We start from the raw sequence: 20,709 nt of genomic DNA, 5'->3' as shown, positions 1-20,709 counted from the left end.
GGTTGTTGTATTTTTAATGTTCTGTACTTTCAAACTTATTAGGTGCATGCTGCAACATATCACACCCTTCACTTTTTCAGAATTTTCAATTAAATTGTTCATTGGTTACTGGTTTCAAGTATACGTACCGAACTTAATGCAGTTCTAAAGAATATTAATTAATCAAATGCTTAATTGGAGGTATTTTGTTAATTCTAAAATTATTTCGACTAAATTACTGCTCGAGCGAAAAATCGTACATCGATCGGTCAGAGTGAGTTACCCAGGAGAGCTATGTCAAAGCCAAACCAAGTTAATTTCCCTTTTACTGAGAATTTCTTTTGCATCGTTGTGGTTTTTAAGTCGATGAAACGGAAAAGCTGTCACGAAAAAAAGCAGACACTTATATTCATTCATAATATTAATATGGGAGGGAGATAATGAGATAGGAAGTATTATACAGTGTTTTGGTACCAGGGGAAGTTGAAGAAGAGATTATCTTATGTATGAAGCGAATATACTATAATATATTCTTACGCCATGCGCACGACGTTTTACATAGACACCAGAAGGACATGTAAATATTAGTGGTGATAGTAATTTCTTTCATAGCGGTTGAAATCATGTGTCCTCCTAGGAACACGTACCAGGACTACATATGCAGTGTAGAGGTTCATGCACAATGCAGTTTTCACTTCTGACATGTGCTCACTCCACAGACGCTGTTCTGTCAAAAGAAAAAATATGAAGTATCGTTTTCTTCCCTTACCCTGTCTAATTACTAGTTAAGAAAAATTCAAGCTATTTGAATAGTTATATATTAATTATTTATTCTTAATTAATCTAAATTAATATAATCATTACTTTTATTTTATGTTTTATTTGTATACAGTAGAACTAGACATTTTAATCCTTACCTGTTTCTTTTTTTTTTGTTTAATTTAATGTAACATTTAAACACCAGTTACACTGGTACAATATAAAAGGCTCATCAGATATTAATTCGACCTTTTGTACCTGCATTTTGTTGAATAAATAAATCATTCATTCATTCATACAAACAAAGTACCGGTGGAGTATAAAATTTGAAGCGGCGAGTACTGTCTGATACACTACAAAGTGCCTGGACCTGAAGCTGAATGCCTGAGGCAGGATATATCTACCATCATCCGAAAACACAAGACTCCGAAACAGACAGACAGGAGTTTCAGGCACTATTGTAGTTAAACAAAAATCCTGATATCCTCGTGTTACCAACAGATAAGGGCAACGCATTTAAAAGTGAATAAATATTTATTTATTTACACATGACTTAATAAATATCACTCTTCATACCAAAATCAATAAATTAAAACTTATAAAATTTAGTTTTTTTTTTTTTTGTTTTTTTTTTTTTTTTTTTTTTTTTTTTTATGGAATACAAACGAGCGTACGGGTCACCTGGTGTTAAGTGATCACCGCCGCCCACACTCTCCTGCAACACCAGAGGAATCACAAGAGCGTTGCCGGCCTTTAAGGAAGGTGTACGCGCTTTTCTTGAAGGTACCCATGTCGTATCGTCCCGGAAACACCGCACAAGGAAGCTCATTCCACAGCTTCGTGGTACGAGGAAGAAAGCTCCTTGAAAACCGCACTGTGGAGGACCGCCACACATCCAGATGGTGGGGATGATATCGTAACTTGTGGCGTGTCGTGCGAAGGTGAAATTCGGCGGCAGGAATCAGGTTGAACAGCTCTTCGGAACACTCCCCATGATAAATGCGGTAGAAGACACACAATGAAGCGACGTCTCTACGCAACGCCAAGTGATCCAGCCGTTCACAGAGTACTGGGTCCCCGACAATTCGAGCTGCTCTGCGTTACACGCGGTCAAATGGATCGAGCTGATACTGGGGTGCGCCAGACCAGAGATGACAGCAATACTCCATGTGAGGCCGGACCTGCGCTTTGTAGAGCGCTAGAATGTGGGCCGGCTTGAAGTATTGCCGTGCTCTATTTATGACGCCCAGTTTCTTTGAAGCCAGTTTGGCTTTGCCCTCCAGATGGCCACGGAATTGGCAATTGCTCGAGATTTCGAGACCCAGTATTCCGATACTAGGCGAGGCTTTAAGGGAAGTGTTCTCGAAGAGCGGTGATACGGCAAATGGGGTTTTTTTAGTGGTAAACGCGCAAACTTGAGTCTTCTGGGGGTTAAATTGGACAAGGTTCAACTTACCCCATTCCGCGACCTTCTCGAGAGAGGACTCGATAGAAGACACAAGTTTCTCCCGGCACTAGTCGACGTTTTCCCGAGAGAGACCTGCATGGCCCGTGTATACGGCATCACCAGTGCTGTCGTCTGCATAGCAATGCATGTTGGCGGTGTCCAACATATCATTGATATGCAGAAGAAACAGCGTGGGAGATAGCACACAGCCTTGGGGCACTCCAGCGTTCACGGGCTTGGGATTCGAGCAATAACCGTCGATAACGACCTGTATGCTGCGCCCAGTGAGGAAGCTGGAGGTCCACTTGCATAAGCTCTCGGGAAGCCCAAATGATGGAAGTTTTGCGAGGAGCGCCTTGTGCCATACACGATCAAAGGCCTTCGCTATATCCAGACCAACTGCCAGGCCTTCCCCTTGCTTTCAATAGCCGCCGCCCATCTATGTGTTAGGTATACCAGAAGATCGCCAGTCGACCAACCATGGCGAAAGCCGTACTGCCGGTCGTTGATCAACTGGTGACCCTCAAGGTATACCAAGAGCTGGCGGTTAATTATGCTCTCCATCATTTTGGAGAGTAGGGAGGTAATAGCAATAGGCCTGTAGTTTGCCGGATCCGAACTGTCTCCTTTTTTTGGGATCGGATGGACAAGGGCTGACTTCCATGAATCAGGGACTACGCCTTTTGAATAAGAGTGCCGGAATAAACGCGTTAGCACCGGCGTCAACTCAGGGGCACACATTCTAAGCACGATTGGAGAAATGCCATCCGGCCCGCTCGACTTCCTGACGCCCAACGAAAACAGAGCTCGCCTAACAGTTTTCTGTCGGAACTGTACTTCAGGCATGAAGCTCTGACACCGCGGGATGGTCGGTGGTGTTTTTCCGTTGTCGTCAAGAGTCGAGTTGGAGGCAAAAAGAGTGCACAGGAGATCGGCTTTCTCTTTTGCCGTATGGGCCAGGGTGTCATTCCTCATGTGCAACGGCGGCATGGACGGCTGGTTGAAGTTACCAAGAGCAGCTTTCGACAACGACCAGAACTTGCGTGTTCCGGTCGGGTAACTGGAAAGCTGCTCGCCAATTTTGACGACGTGCTTCGATTTCGCACGGGCGATTTGCCGCTTAAAAAATCTGGAGGCACGGTTATATTTCCTCTTCAGAACTTTGCAGTTCGGATCCTTTGAGCCCAGCGCCGCAACCCAAGTTCGATACGCCTGTTTTTTGCAGTCAGATGCTGCTTTAACTGACGCATCGAACCAGGGCTGTGATCTGCCACCAATCGGTACTACAGAGCTTGGTATAAAAATATCCATGCCCTGCAGTATCACATCGGCTACTGCAACGGCGCAGGCACTAGGATCATCCGAAGGGAAACAAACCCTGCCCCAAGGGTAGGATGCAAAAAAGGAACGCATCCTATCCCAATCTGCTGACTTGTAGTGCCAAACGCTGCGGGTCGCTGGTGGTCTGCGACGTTGGCGTCGGTTAGTAAACTATTAAAAGTAACTAATTACAAATAGTATATATCATGAAGATCGCAATCTGCCCATGAAGATGGCAACGTTTCAACTCTGTATTGCCAAACTTATCCTCTTACAGAGGCACGTGTGTATGGGGGCCTTTTCTAGCGATACCCAGGCATAAACCAACTGAAATTGAGAAGCTGGAACTGATCGAGAAGCGTCCCTATGTAAGTCGAAGGACCTGAAATGGCTTGAAGCTAGTAACTGGATTTTCGTTCGCTGGCAGCAATAAAATGAGCATGACCCGAAATATTGTAACCTGATACTAATATCATTTATTTGACTGATTTTGCATGGTACCTTACCACGGTACTTAGGGGCGACCCTAAGCTTCTGTGAACGCAGGTTTAAAGGAAATGTTCATTTGAAAAGGGAACCCTCCAAGCATCCTTAACAGCTTCTGCATGTACCAGCGGCAGGCATCCTAATGACGGGAAGATAATTTTATCATATGAATGGCCGATACTATAAACAGAAGATGTAAGTGCTGAGAAAGATATAGTAGAGATTCTCCGGATGCCAAATTCGACAAAATAAATGGGCAGTAAGGCCGGGCACCAAAAAAATCTAACAATAAACAATTCAAGTTTTTTGATAAGAAATTTCGCTTAGAATCGTGTGAATAAAATTGAAAAATTTATATCATGATTCCAACGAGGGCAACATCGCAAAACATATGCTAGTTTGGGCTAAAAAAGAAAAAAACCGAATTATATGATAAGCCAAGGGGGAATGTATGCAATAATATATTCTATAGTTATAGTGTTTACTACCGTTTGGTCTGAAAACGACTCTTCCAAAATTGGTACACCTAAAAAGCGAAGATCTCGATCTCGAAAAATGTAGAGAAGCCAGATGGCTTCTCTACATTTTTTAAATTTGGGGCAATAATGTTGAAATGCTTATTTATCGCATCTTTAGTATTAAACGCTACCAAATCTAAGATAAAACGATCATATTTCACAAAAAATATCAAAAACCGAGATCTTTAAGAACTGTGTTTGTTTCACCTCCCAGCACCTACCACGCTTTTCCGAATGTCCATGAGCGGAAGCCTCACCACTTCCCACCGTCTCTTTGCCCCCTCACATTAAAAAAAAGAAAAACGGCCCTCAGAAGTCATCCAAGACTTTAAAATAATTATCAATTGACTTATACGATTCTCCTTTGTGTGTTTACTTATATTACTTGAGGACTCCTCCCTGAAAGAAGTTCTCTATATCAACCTTTGCAAAACATAGCGGCGCTATAATATAGTGATGATTTAACAATTATGTCCATTTATAATTTGTTTGCGACACTTGTTTAACTAATTCATTGTCATCTTTAAAACGTAGTTTATACTTCCTTAACAGATCAGATAGAGTATTAACGAGGATAACGTAGCCTGTGAATAGTATAAAAGTATATAGTGTTAGACATATCCCCACCATATTTAAGTAATATTTCAACAGTTGTCAAGATCATCGGCTAGAATCGCCGTTTCCCAATAATAGCACTCTAAAATGGAAATTAAGTAGCTCTGAGTATGACATAGCTCTCCTCAGTAACTATGACCGATTTACCAGTTACTGCACCGGTGAATATGGCCCATCACTTACATGATTTTGCGCTAGAGCGGTAATGTTTTCGAAATACTTTAGAAAAAACGTGTGGACTACAATTATTGCTTATGAGCATTCTTGAGATCTGCGTTAAGTGCAGTTCATGTAAGTTAATCCAGTAATCTCTGAACAATTTGATTGAAAATTTTGGAAAAGAGAAGGGAGAAATATGAATCGATATATGAATATTGATCCTAAAAAGTTTCAAAGTGCAGAACATTAGTAATACAGCAACCATTTTATGTAAATCTTTTATTTGATTAGGCATTCTTTAGGCATTTTATTGGGTTCAGTGTAGGAATTAGTTGGTGACAGCTGCAGACTCTTGACCAGTAGTGCTAATCAACTTCAGCATCATTCGTTACTTTGCAGGGATAATTCGCAACAAATGTAGCGTGGAAACAAGGCAAACTGAAAAATCAAATAAGATAAATAAATTAATTTAATAACTAAACAAAGAAGAATCATAAAATATAATAACCGTACCTTAACACTAGTACAAGATTTCGCTGCAGTGTATGTGCAAAGCTTATTACGTAATTCTTAAGAAAATATAAAATAGGTATTGACGTACAAGAAACAACTAAACTCACAATCCTTCAAAAATTGTCTGAAGCAAAAGTCTGCCTACGCGTATAGACGCGTATATGGCTAATAGTAGCCAGAGTTTTCGTTCGGTTGTGTTTTGACCGCGCTTTGAATACAAAGCCACGCAATGACAAAGTATTCAGTGAAAAACTGTCCAAATAACAGCATATCCAAACTTAAAAAGGATTAAGCCTCTTCAAATTAACAAAATTATGTAACTACTTTAACATTTTTAATTATTTCGCTAAATAATTTTACATTTCAATTGCTAAAACAAAATACATCGCCAACGAAATATTCGGATCTGTATACAATATGGACATCCTGGTCAGGATACATGTACCAAGTAACTACTAGTGCTCTGAAGCTGTCTGTAAAACAGTTTCAGCCTCCTGAAAACCTGGGTAACTATGTATTATTTTCAATTTTGTACTATGTGCTAGAGCCTCTGAGGGAATGATCTGAAAACATATTTCAGCTTACTGAAAACGTCTCGAAGTTCTAGAAAAGTCTTGAATGTATCGTTGGCTCTTTGATACGTGAGGATATATTCAAGTAAATTGGACGTCTTCTAAATTACTAACATACAAACTTATTTATTTTTATTTACTTTGTTGGAGACAAAAACAGAAACTAAAGATTAAATACATATTCATATTGTAACGAACCAAGATAATTACAATTGTTCCCTGGGAAAGTCTCACTGAGAACATAGATGTTGAAGATAAAAGTGACAATGCACAATTTAAAATAAAAGTTAATTGCAGGAAAGATAAATAACACTTGGTAAAAGTAAGTAATCCTGAATATACAAAGCAAAAATAATAAGATTTAAGTTTAGATTATTATTCAAACAAAACAAAATCTTTTAACTATATTTACAATACTATGACTACAGAAAATTAAAACTATCATTACGTGGAAGCGTACCTAAAATACTGTCAGCATTTCCGCGTTGGATAGCTAGGCTGATCCGTTGACCGAGATAGCTGCCAGCGCTTGGGTTTGTTAGTTTAGATTAATTTTAATATTTTTTAATATTAGTTTTGTAGGTAAAAAGGGAGCACGAAAATATGTCACGTAAAGATACGTTCACGGAAATTAATTTCAGATAACATTTGGAAGGACTTAATCTCGTCATTACAAATTTTATGGGGCGTTACTGCGTCATTTAACCGTCTTCGGTTACTCAAGGATTGGGTATTACGTTTTAACAGTTCATTGTAAGAGCAGCGTATACGAAAACGATAACTAAGGGTTCTTAGAAATTTTATTTTGAACCATTTCTAATTTTTGTATAATTTCTAATTTCAGAATGTAGAATGACACATATTCTAAATGCGATCTAGCTGGACTATCAAAGAGACAGATAAACGTGTCTTTGCGCTCAAAGGGCTTAGTATTTCTTGTTATGAAACCTAGTATTTGGTACGCCTTATTATATACAATTTCTATATGCATATCAAGTGTTAGTTTTGCATCAAAACACACACCAAGGTCTCTGACAGTTTTTGCTGAGTTAAAAATGTGGCCTCCTAGTTGAAAACTAGTAGTTAATATGTTTAAGTTTCTTGTAAATGTTATATGAATACATTTGCAAGAAAAGTTTATTAATTTTACAATATTGTTCAAATCTCATTAAATTAGACTGTATTAATTTTATATCGTTTTGATCCCGAACACAGGAGTATATCTTTAAGTCATCCGCATATAAAAGGAAATTGCTATGTTTGAAACAAGATGGGAGGGATATCATTTTCAAAGAGTACAAATAGTAATGTTCCTAGTATAGATCCTTGAGGGACGCCCGATGTGGTAACAAGAGGGAAGACACATGCCCGTTAATAACAACAGACTGAACACGACTTTGTAGGTATGAACTGAACCAGCGCAAAAGATTGACTTTAATTCCGTTGTAGGAAATATTTTTCAAAAGTATCAGATAGTCCACCTTGTCAAACGCCTTCTTGAAGTCATCATCAATGAAATGTTTAACAGTTGAATAAACATGACCCTGAACTAGTTTTTCAAAACCTTTGGAATTATTGAGGGAGTGGATATGGGTCGACAGTTCACAATGTTGCTCTTGGAACCCGATTTAAAAATGGGTGTTATGTTAGCATGTTTCCATTGAACCAGGAATACACCAGCTTCCAGAAATTTGTTAAAGATGATTTCAAGTGGGACAGGAATAGTTAAAGACATTTTTTTTAAGAATACTGGACTTATTGGATCTGGACCGGGCCTTTAATGGGATCCAGACTTTTTAATGTTTTACATATCTCAGATTTGGTGAGGTAAATACAGTTTAGTTGCATTGGGCTATCAGATATAACATCGTTCATAAGATGATTAATGTTGTAGGCTTCGGGTGATACCGGTTCAAAAACCGATTGAAAGTATTTTGAAAACATCTCTGAAAGTGGTAGAATTATCTGAAGACTCATTTTCTAATGTCATTGTGTGGGGATATTCTGAATTCGTTTCTTTAATATTAGATGTATATTTCCATTTTTTTTTCAATATACTTCTTATAGCAATCGGAGAGTAGCAATTTAACTTAACACGATTGTTAAGTTTTGATTAATGTCTCAATGTGCTGATCCAACTTCTTGGGAACCAGACTGGAAACCTGGTGATACTTGTCTTTTAAGGGGTACGTGACACTTAATTATGCTATTGATTTTTTGTAAAAATTATCAACTGCATCGCGGGGAGCTAAAAAATTTAGTTCAGAGAGTCTGAACATTAGATATTACTTCGTTAATAATATCATAGTTAGCTTTAAAGAAATTTCTTTTAATTTAGGCTTAAGAGGCATAGAAGTTGTTTTATTTATTGAACAAAATAAATGTAGTGGTGGATGGTGAGGCACAGTATTAAGTAACGGATCGTCTGTAATATTGACCATGCAGTTTAATATATTACATAGCACCAATTCTAGAATTCTATCGTTTTGGTTCACAATAGAATATATTTGTTTTAACTTCATAAGATATATAGTATGAGTTAATAATTTTGAGGGTTCCGTATCAGATTGAGAAGGTTGAAGAGAAGGAGCAACAGTTGACCATTTTAAGTAGGGAAGATTAAGGTCGCCAAGTAATAAAAGGTTATTTAAATTCATGTTAGTATGAACATTGGAGAGTAACCAAATAAACGATGGTTTTGGATGCAGCCGGTATATACCATGCACATAGAAGTAATTCGTCATATGTAGGGAAATATAAATAAATTTCTTCTAAGTCAATGGCCTCCAAATCCGACCTCCTAATCTGTATCAATGATTTCTTTGACGAATACTTATCACCACAACGTCCCTTCCTATTGGTTTTGACCAAAGCTAAGTTCCGATCCTGACGATAAGTCACATATTCGGTTGATTGTAACTTTGAATCTTGTATGGCTTGGGAAGGGCAGGTTTCAACTAGAACTATAACGTCATAATTACAAACAAGCACATTAAGTTTTAGGTCTGTAAATTTTGACTTTACGCCACCACAGTTTTGGTATAAAATCGTAATATTATCAGAAATCATACATACAAAGAGTGTAAAATACGCACGCTTTGATTACTTATTATAAATAAAAACATATATAAGATACGCAGATATCTAAGTTATTTGCATACTTTAATAAAAATGCAAGATGATACTTATAAATTGATTCTTACTAGCAGCGATTGCGGTACAGAGATATACTTTTTCCAACTCTTCCACACACCGTTGCGATGTTTTGAGGACACCTTGCGATACATTGGCTAACAGGATCGAGAGCCATTACAGAGGCTAGGCACGCCAATGCTACAGCTATTACTGAAATTGATAATTGATAATAAAGCACACGTTCACGTCAAAGACGCTATTCTCTAATAAATAGATTCATTTTGAGTAATAATGCTATACATAAATTATCACATAAGAAATGTATTGGTTTCATAAAAAGATAAAAAAGTTGATATTAATATTTATCAGACAATATTTCGTCATTGAAACGGTCATTTAAACAAAATTTCAAATTTTAAATAAAATTTGAAAAACAAAATTTTATGAACGATGTGGGATTCAAACCCACGACCTCCGGCGTTCTGTGCCGGTGCTCTAACCAACTGAGCTAACCGTTCGAGTACCGCCTCGTTATAAAATTCTGTTATCTGTTCAGCGACATCTCAAGTCAATTTCCTAATATGCAAATATTGGGGTTGAGCAGGTTATCAACTGTAGATCTTGTAGATGAAGCCACAACCTGAGAGTTAAACAATGCAAACAGAATTTTATAACGAGGCGGTACTTGAACGGTTAGCTCTGTTGGTAAGAGCACCGGCACGGAACGCCGGAGGTCGTGGGTTCGAAACACGCATCGTTCATAAAATTTTGTTTTCAAATTTTATTTGTGGCCTTGTATCGTTAATTTGCTCCTAAGAATTGAAGAGTTCCGTTACTTTGTCATGGATCCCATCTTACAAAAATTCCTTTGAAGTATATCATTTCCAATAAAAAAAGAATTATCGAAATCGGTTGGCGCGATATTGACTTAATTCGTAAATTTTTCGCTCACATACTTATACCAAATTAAAGACTTTTATGGTTTTCTCATGGTTGCCATTTTCAGATCTGGACCAACCAACCAATCCACCCGGGAAGCACCAGCTTTCAAATAAAAAAAGAATTATCAAAATCGGTTCGTCGACAAAAGTTCGTTCAACCCAGTCGACAAAAACCTACCGACGAATTGAGCACCTCCCTCTTTTTTTAAGTCGGTTAAAAAGATATGAAAGTAACTTACAAAATAGACTCCTCATGGTGCCTCACCGTAGTTAGTAGATTTCAATAAAATATCTGAAGTGGTAGCTGGCGTGCATATTTATATAAATATTATCAATATACATTATTAATATGTAAATAAGTGAATTTATTATGTCGCAGTCTAAATGTAGTACTAGGCAAATCCGAATTCAGCCAGCATTTTAAGGAATGTTAAATACCAAATTGCACTTTTCATGTAAGCCTCTACTACCCAATTAATGTAATTGCGAAACTGAAGTGGTACTGGGCAGGGCACATAGTTCGACGGACAGATGGCCGTTATAGCAGTAAGGTCCTCGAATGGCCACCACGTACCGAAAGACGCAAGTGTTGGTTGGCCCTCCACAAGATGGACCGACGTTCTGTTCAAGATCACCGGAAAACGTTGCACGAGGGCACCGCAGGAACGATCGTCGTGGAAATCTTTGAGGGAGGCCTTTGTCCAGCAGTGCACGACTTCCGGCTGATGATGATGAAGATGCAGTTGTATGAAGTTCAATTCGAAATTATTATTTTTACTGGCTTTTATGCTATTCAAGGGGCCATAGCTAGTGAAATTGCTATCAATGAGACTTAACACCTTATATCTAAATATATTGACACACTTCTTACACAAATTATCTTGCCCCAAGTTAAGCATATATAGTTACAAGACATTGATATATTTAATACAATATACTTACTTAAACATATAGGTATATATTCATATAAACATACATATAAGCATACATAAATACATTTAAACATCCATGACTCGGAAACAAACATCTATATTCATCATATAAATGCTTGCACCTACCTAAATATCCCAATTATAGTAGTGCCGCTCAAAATTTTTGGGTTTTTCAAGAATCCTGAGCGGCACTGCATTGTAATGGGCAGAGCGTATCAATAACCACCAGCTGAACGTCCTACTCGTCTCGTCCCTTACTGTGATAAAAAAAATATACGCTGTAGTTTTTTCATTTTCCTGACAAACCCTTTCTATAATAACCATAACACAGAATTCCGTAGTATTCACTGTCATAAAGAACAATGGCGAAATTTTACCTGACTATAAGAATAACCGTTTAAGGTTAGGATAGTTACAAAAAAAAACTTTGCTGATGGATTGACTTGTTATATAAAATGTATTGCAAAAGGAACCGGGGAAATAAATAAAATATTTATTTTATTTCCACTTTATAAGTGTCACAACTATGAAATCACATCCATTTTATGTTACATCAAGGAAAGCTATCTGTCAAAATGACTGACAGCGATGAGCGAATGATCAATGAGTTTCTATACCTGTCACCTATGATCTACCTAATATATATATCTACCTAATATATATAGATCTACCTAATATATATACCTATCAATTATTGTTACCGCGGTTGTCTTGTTTTGTGATTTCTTTATTTTAATAAGTAGTTTCTTCTTTACCTGGCTTGTTTTTGGACTCGAATAATATCTTTCTCCCGTTTTAAACTCTCATTTTGAACTACTTCTGCTGTCCGCTCTATTACCGGGCTATGATTTGCCCCACGATTTGGTCTAACGGACTCTGTTTATCTATACTAATATTATAAAGCTGCAGTGTTTGTTTGTTTGTTTGAACGCGCTAATCTCTGGTACTACTGGTTCGATTTGAATGATTCTTTCAGTGTTGGGTAGTCCATTTATCGAGGAAGGCTATAGGCTATGTTTTTTTTTTCAAAATTAGGGATCCGTAATAAAATTGCTATTTTGTAACACAAGGTGTAAAATCGAAAACCTATTTTTGCGTGCGCTGCAAAAACTATTGACAATAGAACAAAATGATGTACAGGCTATAATATAGGCAATATTTTATTACTTATAAAACTATCCCGTGAATTATACTTTATATGGCAAAACAACGTTTGCCGGGTCAGCTAGTATAATAATAAACATAAAATAGAATCTTTTGCTTGATTCATTTACTGCTACCTACTTCTACAAAATAAGATATTGGATTGAGAAAAAGACATTAAAAAACTAGGTACTTATTTTACCAGATTTTTAAGATTATAAAAATGGAAGTACTTAGTTTAAAAGTCGACCAGAGCCTTAAAATCGGGTGTTGGTTAGGTACACTTTAGAAATACCTATCTACGAATATGGATTGCTCATTTGACTTCCCTTTTATAAATCCTCTCTCTGGTGTGTTGAAAATAAACTGTTATTACAATTACACCATGTTTACATTTTATCATAATATAATACTCAGAGATGTTAACCGTAGACAGTTTAGTAATAAGGTATTAAATAATATTAACTATTTGCCTATGGTAACTAGTTCCTATCCTTAAAGATTTTTGGAATTGGTGTTATTCAGTGTTGTTGTTGTTGGAACATGTTATTTGGAATATAATAGATAAGTATAAATTATAGTTAGAACGCTTAAGTAATAAAAAGAAAAACCTAACCTTAAAACTCAAACAAAATAATCATTTATTTCTCCATTATCCCGGTTCCAAATTAAAAATGAATAATACCAGTAGATTTAGAAAATTATAGTGAATTAATTAGTACACGTCAGTTCTTGAGACGCTACCATTCAATTTCAAATATTTTGTAGTATGAAACTTCGCCATTGTTCTTTAAAAATTCATGAAAAATTTTAACACAGTCAGCGGATAATAATAACAAATGACCACTGTTAAATGATGTTGCAAAGGTCTAACTACAGAAAGTTTTGGATGCAATCACTAATTATGACAGTAATCACGACCATCGTGTTCACGTTGCATCCTTACCACCAATTAATTCAAGCACTAAAGATTGATGCATCCAATAAACGATAATTTATATTTATACGGTTTATCATTTATTCAATTTTATGAAATAATTTATATTACTTAAACACGATTCATATATTGAATGCAGCACCATACAAACTAATATGTTATGTATATTACAGGCATTATAAATACTCGATTTGATTGAAAAGTGTGGCCAATGAGTTTTTACGAACATATGGTAAATTCAGTACTATAATATTGACTATTCAAAAGCGCTTAGTTTAAACTTAATTGAATAAACTTTATTTGACTATGCAAAATAGAAAAGCATACACGGACCAAACTATTGATGTGACGAGCTCGATAGGAGAGAACGATAGCAATTGGTTAAGTACAGGTTCGACCTGTCCGCCACCATTACCGTTACCTTAAAGGAAACGAATTACTTTTTGTAGTTATTAAACCTTCATGTATTATATTAAAAAACATAATTTCCACCATTTTAATTATGTATATGTAGTTATCACGATATAAAATTGAAATACGTAAAAAAGCAATATCAATATTAATTTTAATTTTAAATTTGGACATACCCATTGTTTATTTTGATTGGTAACATTAAAAAAGGCTGATAGCCTAAGCATATGATCGGATTTGGTAAGGCCGAACCATCAGAGGTGGTCTGGTAGCGGACTATATTCGATGGTATTGTCATTGTTCATCGCACAAACAACACCCGACCGAATTGGTGCGGGGCGCCCTCCGGACCGGACGCACGAAAAAGTATCTTCGTAGTTATTTGAAAACTAAAATTAAGTCTATCAATATGACCTTTTTTATTAGGTAAAATAATTATGGCAATTTACAAAGACTAGCTGATTCCCGCGACTTCCTCCGCGTACACACATGCTTATAAAAAATACTTGTTTCTTAATACTTTAATAACTTTATTACTTTATATAAAATGAAGATACCCACGGGTAACACTGAAAATGTTTAGAAAATGAAAAACGCCTCAATAGGCGTTTTTCATTTTCTACATTGGTAGAAAGTTGCCAATACTTTTATTGTTTTTCGAAGTAATCTCCGTTCCTCTCTACACATCGTCGCATTCGATGGAACCACTGAGAAAATCAGTGGGCCCATTCTTCCTTAGGGGTCTCTTGCATGGCATTTTCGTACGCTTTCACCGCATCTTCAGGGCTCGTAAAGCGAATATCTCGAATTTTAAATTTAGTTCTTGGGAATAAATAAAAGTCACAGGGCGCCAGGTCAGGACTGTATGGTGGACGACTCATTATCTGGACACCTGCCATAGTCAAATATTAAACAGTCCGTTTTGCGGAGTGCGCTGAAGCATTGTCCTGATCATGACCTCGACCAAAGAATGAGGCAATCATCTTTTTTCTTTAACTTTTTTAAATAAGTTAGTCTTTGACGTTTCACAAGTAAACATATAGGTTTGTAAGTTCCATATATTTTAATCGTATAAATAGTTTTTAGCTTACTTTTCAAAGTCCGGCTCTAATATAACCATAGTTTAAATTGAACGATTGCGTTTTTAGATTGTACAGTGATAAATAACATTTCGTAGAACTTCTAATTCATTTATAAACTATTAACAATATACAATTATGTGCGGGCAGTTAGTAAAATAAAAATGACGGTGACGTAAAATAATTTAATGCGCGTCTCCGTGCAGTTTTAGCATCTGTACGCATTACCTGAAGAGCGAGTACGGCTTGCATTACAATTGTGGCTCGTTTACTGCCGTTTTGTCATAGATTAAAATAACTCTGATCTGTTGGACGTTTTGTGGACCCAGTTTGCATCTGTGAGACCGAATTGTATTTTGAACTAGCCGTTGTCAGTTAAAAGTACTATGAACGACTTTTTCTCTTTGATGCAGGATAATTTAATGTGTGCTATCAACAAAGAGCTTCAGCCAATTAGATTAGAATTGTCCTCAATTAACGACTCAATCAACTTTATGAGTAACCAATACGATGAAATGAAGATAGATCACGAAAGTTCCAAATTAAAGTTAGCCGACCTTGGAAAACAAAATACAGCCCTTACTAATACTATAGAAGACTTATGTATGCGTATTAATCAAATGGAACAGCAACTTCGTCAAAGCAATATTGAGTTGCAGTGTGTACCTGAACGTAAAAACGAAAACCTTATTGATATTGTAACAGTATTAGGAAAAGTCATTGGCTGTAACTTAAGCTCAGATGTCGTACTTCATTGCACTCGCACAACGAAGACAAAAGCGGATACTCCTAGACCTCGCTCCATAGTTGTTCAACTTTCCTCTAAACGGTTTCGTGATCAGGCTATTCCTGCCGTCTCTAAGTTTAACAAAGATAACACTCAAAACAAGTTGAACAGTACTCATGTGGGTCTGCCGGGTAATATTGTAATTGACGACCCATATAGCCGAATAGTTAGTGACCCTGACTACTAAGCTAGAGGTCCTGGGTTCGAATCCCGGTAGGTGCAACCATTTATATGATAAATATGGATGTTTGTTTCCGAGTCATGGACTATGCCTAGTTTGGGGCAAGATAATTTGTGTAAGAATGTGTCAATATTATTATTATATAATACAAATTTTTGTAAATGAGTACTTGTCATCTACTAACAAATCCTTGTAAGCTGCGGCAAGAATTAAAGCAAAGGAGAAAGGATATAAATTCACGTGGATTCGCAATGGAAAATTTAATAAGGAAAAATGAGGGTTCCCAATATTTTCTCATCAATAATAAAAATACGCTGGACAATCTTATATAGGTGTTAATTATTATATTATTTTTATTATGAAACTAATTTAAAATTCGATAGTTAAATATATACTATCAGAACTCAAGAGGCTTAAAAACTGAAACACATCATTTTTATCACCAAGTGTTATGTAATAATTATGATGTGGTTCTAACTGAGACCTGGTTAAATAGCAGTGTGGCGAGTAGCGAGCTTTTCGACCCGAGATACATAGTGTATCGAAGAGACAGACACGATTTCAAATTCAGTTTTAAAAGTGAAGATGGTGTCGTACTTATCGCTGTGTCGAAAAAATTTAGTTGACGTAGAATATCTAGTTGGGAAACAGACTTAGAAGATCTTTGGGATCTTGTTGATTTACCTTTTTCTAAGTTGAAATTTACTCGTCAGATAGCTTTTTATGTAATTTACATGACTTCACCAGTTGATCGTTCTATGCTGAACGGCTTTTTGGATAAATGCAGCTCCATATTAGAATGTAATCAAACTTGTAAGATTTGCGTACTTATAGATTTTAATTTGAGCAGCATTAAGTAGACTTTACTGAATGACGTTAATAATTAAAAAGTTAAATTTCCTAAAATAGGTCGCTCCTTAATTGATTTTATGCATACAAATAATTCAAAACACAATATTAATATTTTTAACCAATCCGCGAAAATTCTTGATTTGATCTTAACTAATTTGCCAGGCAATCACACGATGCCTTAAGCACTATTGATGTCTTGCATCCTCCCCTGGAAATTGATATATTATTAATGCGTGAAAATAAATTACATTTTAATGAAGATAACCCGCAACCCAATTTTCGAAGGGCAGAATATGATATTATGCGTTCAAAATTAGCACAGATTGACTGGGAAACTATGATGAGCAAACATGACAACGTTAATGATATGGTAATAATAGGTGAAACGGTTCCTTTAAAAAATAAATCTAATCATTGATATCTTTCTTGGTATGACCGTTCATTAAATAATTGTTTAAAAGAAAAAAATAAATTAAGATTGCGTTTCAAACATTACAGATAGAGAAACCCCCGAGATCATATTTAAGAATTAAAGTTGATAAGTTCACGTTGTAACCCGTCTGGCTTCTGTTTGCAATAACCGATATTTAGACAATTTTCAAAACGAATTTAGGTCTAACCCAAAGTATTTTTGGAATTACATTAAATCGAAACGTGGTGGTACTAGTGCGTATCCGGCTCTTATGACTGATGGTGAGGTGATAACTTCAGATGGCCCCCAAATCTGTGAGCTTTATTTTTCATATTTTGGCTCTAGTTATACAAATAATAGTGGAGAACCTTACAATAATTGTCTAAGCTCTGAATATTTCTATAAAGTCAGGGATAATAGTCCGTTATTAGTACCGCCACAGATTGATAATAATGTGATTAAAAAAAACTGCAATCACTCGATATCGAATAAAGGAGCTGGGCCAGAATGGGATTTCTTAAATTTTTGGGGTTGAATGTGCGTATTTAAATAAAACACTTTTAAAGGATTAAAACGCGTGTAATTGTAACGGTTTTACATTAGATGTTTGTGTAAAAGTTACATTTTTATTTTAGTTAACCCGACGTTAACTAAAACGGCGGACCTGATAAAGAAACACTCAAAAACACTCAATTTTGATATAAAATCTTTAACCACCACATGTGCTAAGCCCCCAAAAATGTATGGTTTGCCTAAAATCCATAAAACAAACAATCCATTAAGACCAATAGTTAGCCAAATTGACTCACCCACTTACAAACTAGCCCAACACATTGCTAAAGTACTGACACCTCTTAAAGGAGAAGGACACCAGTACTCATGTGAAGGACTCTTACTATTTTGTTGAAACTTTGAGAGACCTCAAATTATCAAGCAATGACAGTATGGGAAGCTTTGATGTTGAGTCACTTTTCACCAACCTCCCTTTACTAGAATGTACCAATATAATAAAACAAAAATTGCAACAACACAATATGCCTATTGAATATGCAGATATTGTACACCATTGCTTATCATCTGGGTACCTAATGTGGAACAGTGAATTCTATGTACAGGTAGACGGAGTGGCTATGGGTTCTCCAGTATCACCCGTTGTAGCCGATATTTTTATGGAAGACTTCGAGGAAAGAGCCACAGCTCCTGTCAAACCTAGAGTTTATAAACGCTATGTAGATGACACCTTTTTAGTGTTACCCACGGATAAAATATTTGTATTTCTAGACCATATTAACTCAATTCATTCAAATATTAAATTCACGTTTGAAAAAGAAAGCAACAACCGACTGCCTTTTTTGGATATTTTAGTTATACGCAAAGCAGACGGTTCAATAGGCCACACTATTTACAGAAAAGCAACCCACACAGATAGGTACCTAAACGGTGAATCCCATCACCACCCATCACAACTTCTTTCTATCGGTAAATGTTTGTTTCAGAGAGCCCACCGCCTATGTGATGCTGACCATCTCAATGAGGAGTTGCAGCATATACAGAAAGTACTCCATGAGAACAAACTGCGGCCTCCTCGTCAGCATCGGAACAGAATCAAGGTGCCAACAGTGCCACGTCAACTAGCCTACCTGCCATATGTAAAGGGTATTACAGACAGAATTAGCAGGATCCTAAAACGTGCTTCAGTTAATACTATTTTCAAGCCACACAAGAAGATCCAGCAATTCTTGAGACCAGTTAAGTGTAATATTCCACTGCAAGATGCAGGTGTCTATAAACTGGACTGCGACTGTGGCCTGTCTTACATTGGGCAAACCAAACGTAATATTTCAAGCCGACTTAAAGAACACATTGCGGATATCAAACACAGACGTCACTCTAAGTCAGCTGTATGTGAACACATAACAGACCGTCCTAACCACTACATCCGGTTCGACCAACCAAAAGTTTTGGTAAAAGAGAATAGATATCTCCCAAGACTGGTACGTGAAGCCATCGAAATTAAAAAACACCCAAATTTCAATAGAGAAGATGGTCTAAAATTATCTAACACCTGGGATCCAATAATCTCTAAATTAAAACCCATAACTACACATACCAAAAAAGAAGAGGACACTGTCAGTAAATTTTGCCAAAAACCAGCTGTGTACAGCAAATACCACCTCCGAGGAAATAAATGGCGCTAAACTTCATAATGACAACTATGGCAAATACTATCTTTGACTCACTTCATCTGCAGTCCCCCTGAAAATGAGATCTGGAAAGGTCTTGAAACGTCGGGTTAACTAAAATAAAAATGTAACTTTTACGCAAACATCTAATGTAAAACCGTTACAATTACACGTGTTTTAATCCTTTCAAAGTGTTTTATTTAAATGTGTAACATTCGCGTTAATCAAAGAAAATACTATATGCTAAGTAGTTGGTATTACCCCTCTCATCTATCTACAATAAATCTCTTAGTACGGGATGATTTCCGTTGTATTGTAAAACAGCTAAGGTGGTCCCCATACATAAGTCAGGCCCTCAGGAATCAATTCAAAACTATAGACCAATCTCCATTTTGCCCACATTTGCCAAAATTTTAGAATCCTAAATTAATCCTTTCCTACAAAATCCCTTCAAATTGTTCTCACAGCATGGCTTTGTACCTTTAAGATCAACAACAACCAATCACGTAGTTTTTTGTGAAACTATAACCGAACTACTGGATGCATATTTGTCTAGTCGTTACTTTTTTGTGGTGGTGAATGGTTTCAAGTCCTCTCCAAAATTTATTACATCTGGCGTACCACAGGGCTCTCATTTAGGGCCCCTTCTTTTCAATTTTTTTATTAACGATATCGTCACTTCCATCAAATCATCAAAACCTTATCTCTTATACAAATTTCACTTAACAACTCATTGGTACAGTGCATATTGGAATATGGATCCGTAGTTTGGAGACCTCACTATGCGACACACATGTTAAGAATAGAGCGAATTCAAAAAAGATTTATTTGGTATTTAATTTATTCGAACGGACTTTCAAGAGTAAGTCTATCTTGCTATTCTAATAGACTCGTATTTTTCAAAATGATTTCCTTAGAAGATAGGCGAACTCTAGTCCTTTTAACTGTCCTCAACTTCTCAATAAAATTAATTTTCGTGTCCCTAGTAGGTATCCCCGGAAGCAAATTGTTCCGCTAGTTCCACCGGATCGAAGATGTATATTTGGAGCAAACTCTCCTGTTCCTAGGCTGTGTAAGATGGTAAACACATATTGTGATATTAATATCACGTCTTCTGTCCATACAGTACGTAAATTATTTGTATGTAAGTTTCGTGACTAAAATTTAGTCATAATAATTATATTTCTTAGTCAAATATATAATAATAGTTTATTACCAAATAATTTAACCATTATTACGTGTCATTGCATTCTAAGTGGATTATTTTCATCTTGACTTATATCAACTTATTATGTTATATCAAATTATAATTTTGTGTAAATATAAAATATATTTATATTATATTTCA

General features: G+C 36.2%; 1 long non-coding RNA gene and 1 other non-coding gene across 2 annotated transcripts; both read right to left on the bottom strand.

Moving 5' to 3' along the window:
* Window positions 1-5,547: 5,547 nt before the first annotated feature.
* Window positions 5,548-10,755, bottom strand: LOC126970435 (uncharacterized). Its single transcript, XR_007730644.1, has 3 exons — window positions 10,684-10,755; window positions 9,572-9,713; window positions 5,548-5,721 (listed from the first exon to the last, which is right to left on the bottom strand). It is a non-coding gene; the product is annotated as an uncharacterized LOC126970435 (long non-coding RNA).
* On the bottom strand, window positions 9,948-10,021 carry Trnas-aga (transfer RNA serine (anticodon AGA)). Its single transcript has one exon. It is a non-coding gene; the product is annotated as a tRNA-Ser (tRNA).
* Window positions 10,756-20,709: the final 9,954 nt, after the last annotated feature.

The sequence above is a fragment of the Leptidea sinapis genome, chromosome 21 (genome assembly GCF_905404315.1).
Source record: "Leptidea sinapis chromosome 21, ilLepSina1.1, whole genome shotgun sequence".
Classification (NCBI taxonomy): domain Eukaryota; kingdom Metazoa; phylum Arthropoda; class Insecta; order Lepidoptera; family Pieridae; genus Leptidea; species Leptidea sinapis.
The sequence above is the reverse complement of the archived record's forward strand: the minus strand, read 5'-3'. Positions and strand labels throughout refer to the sequence as shown.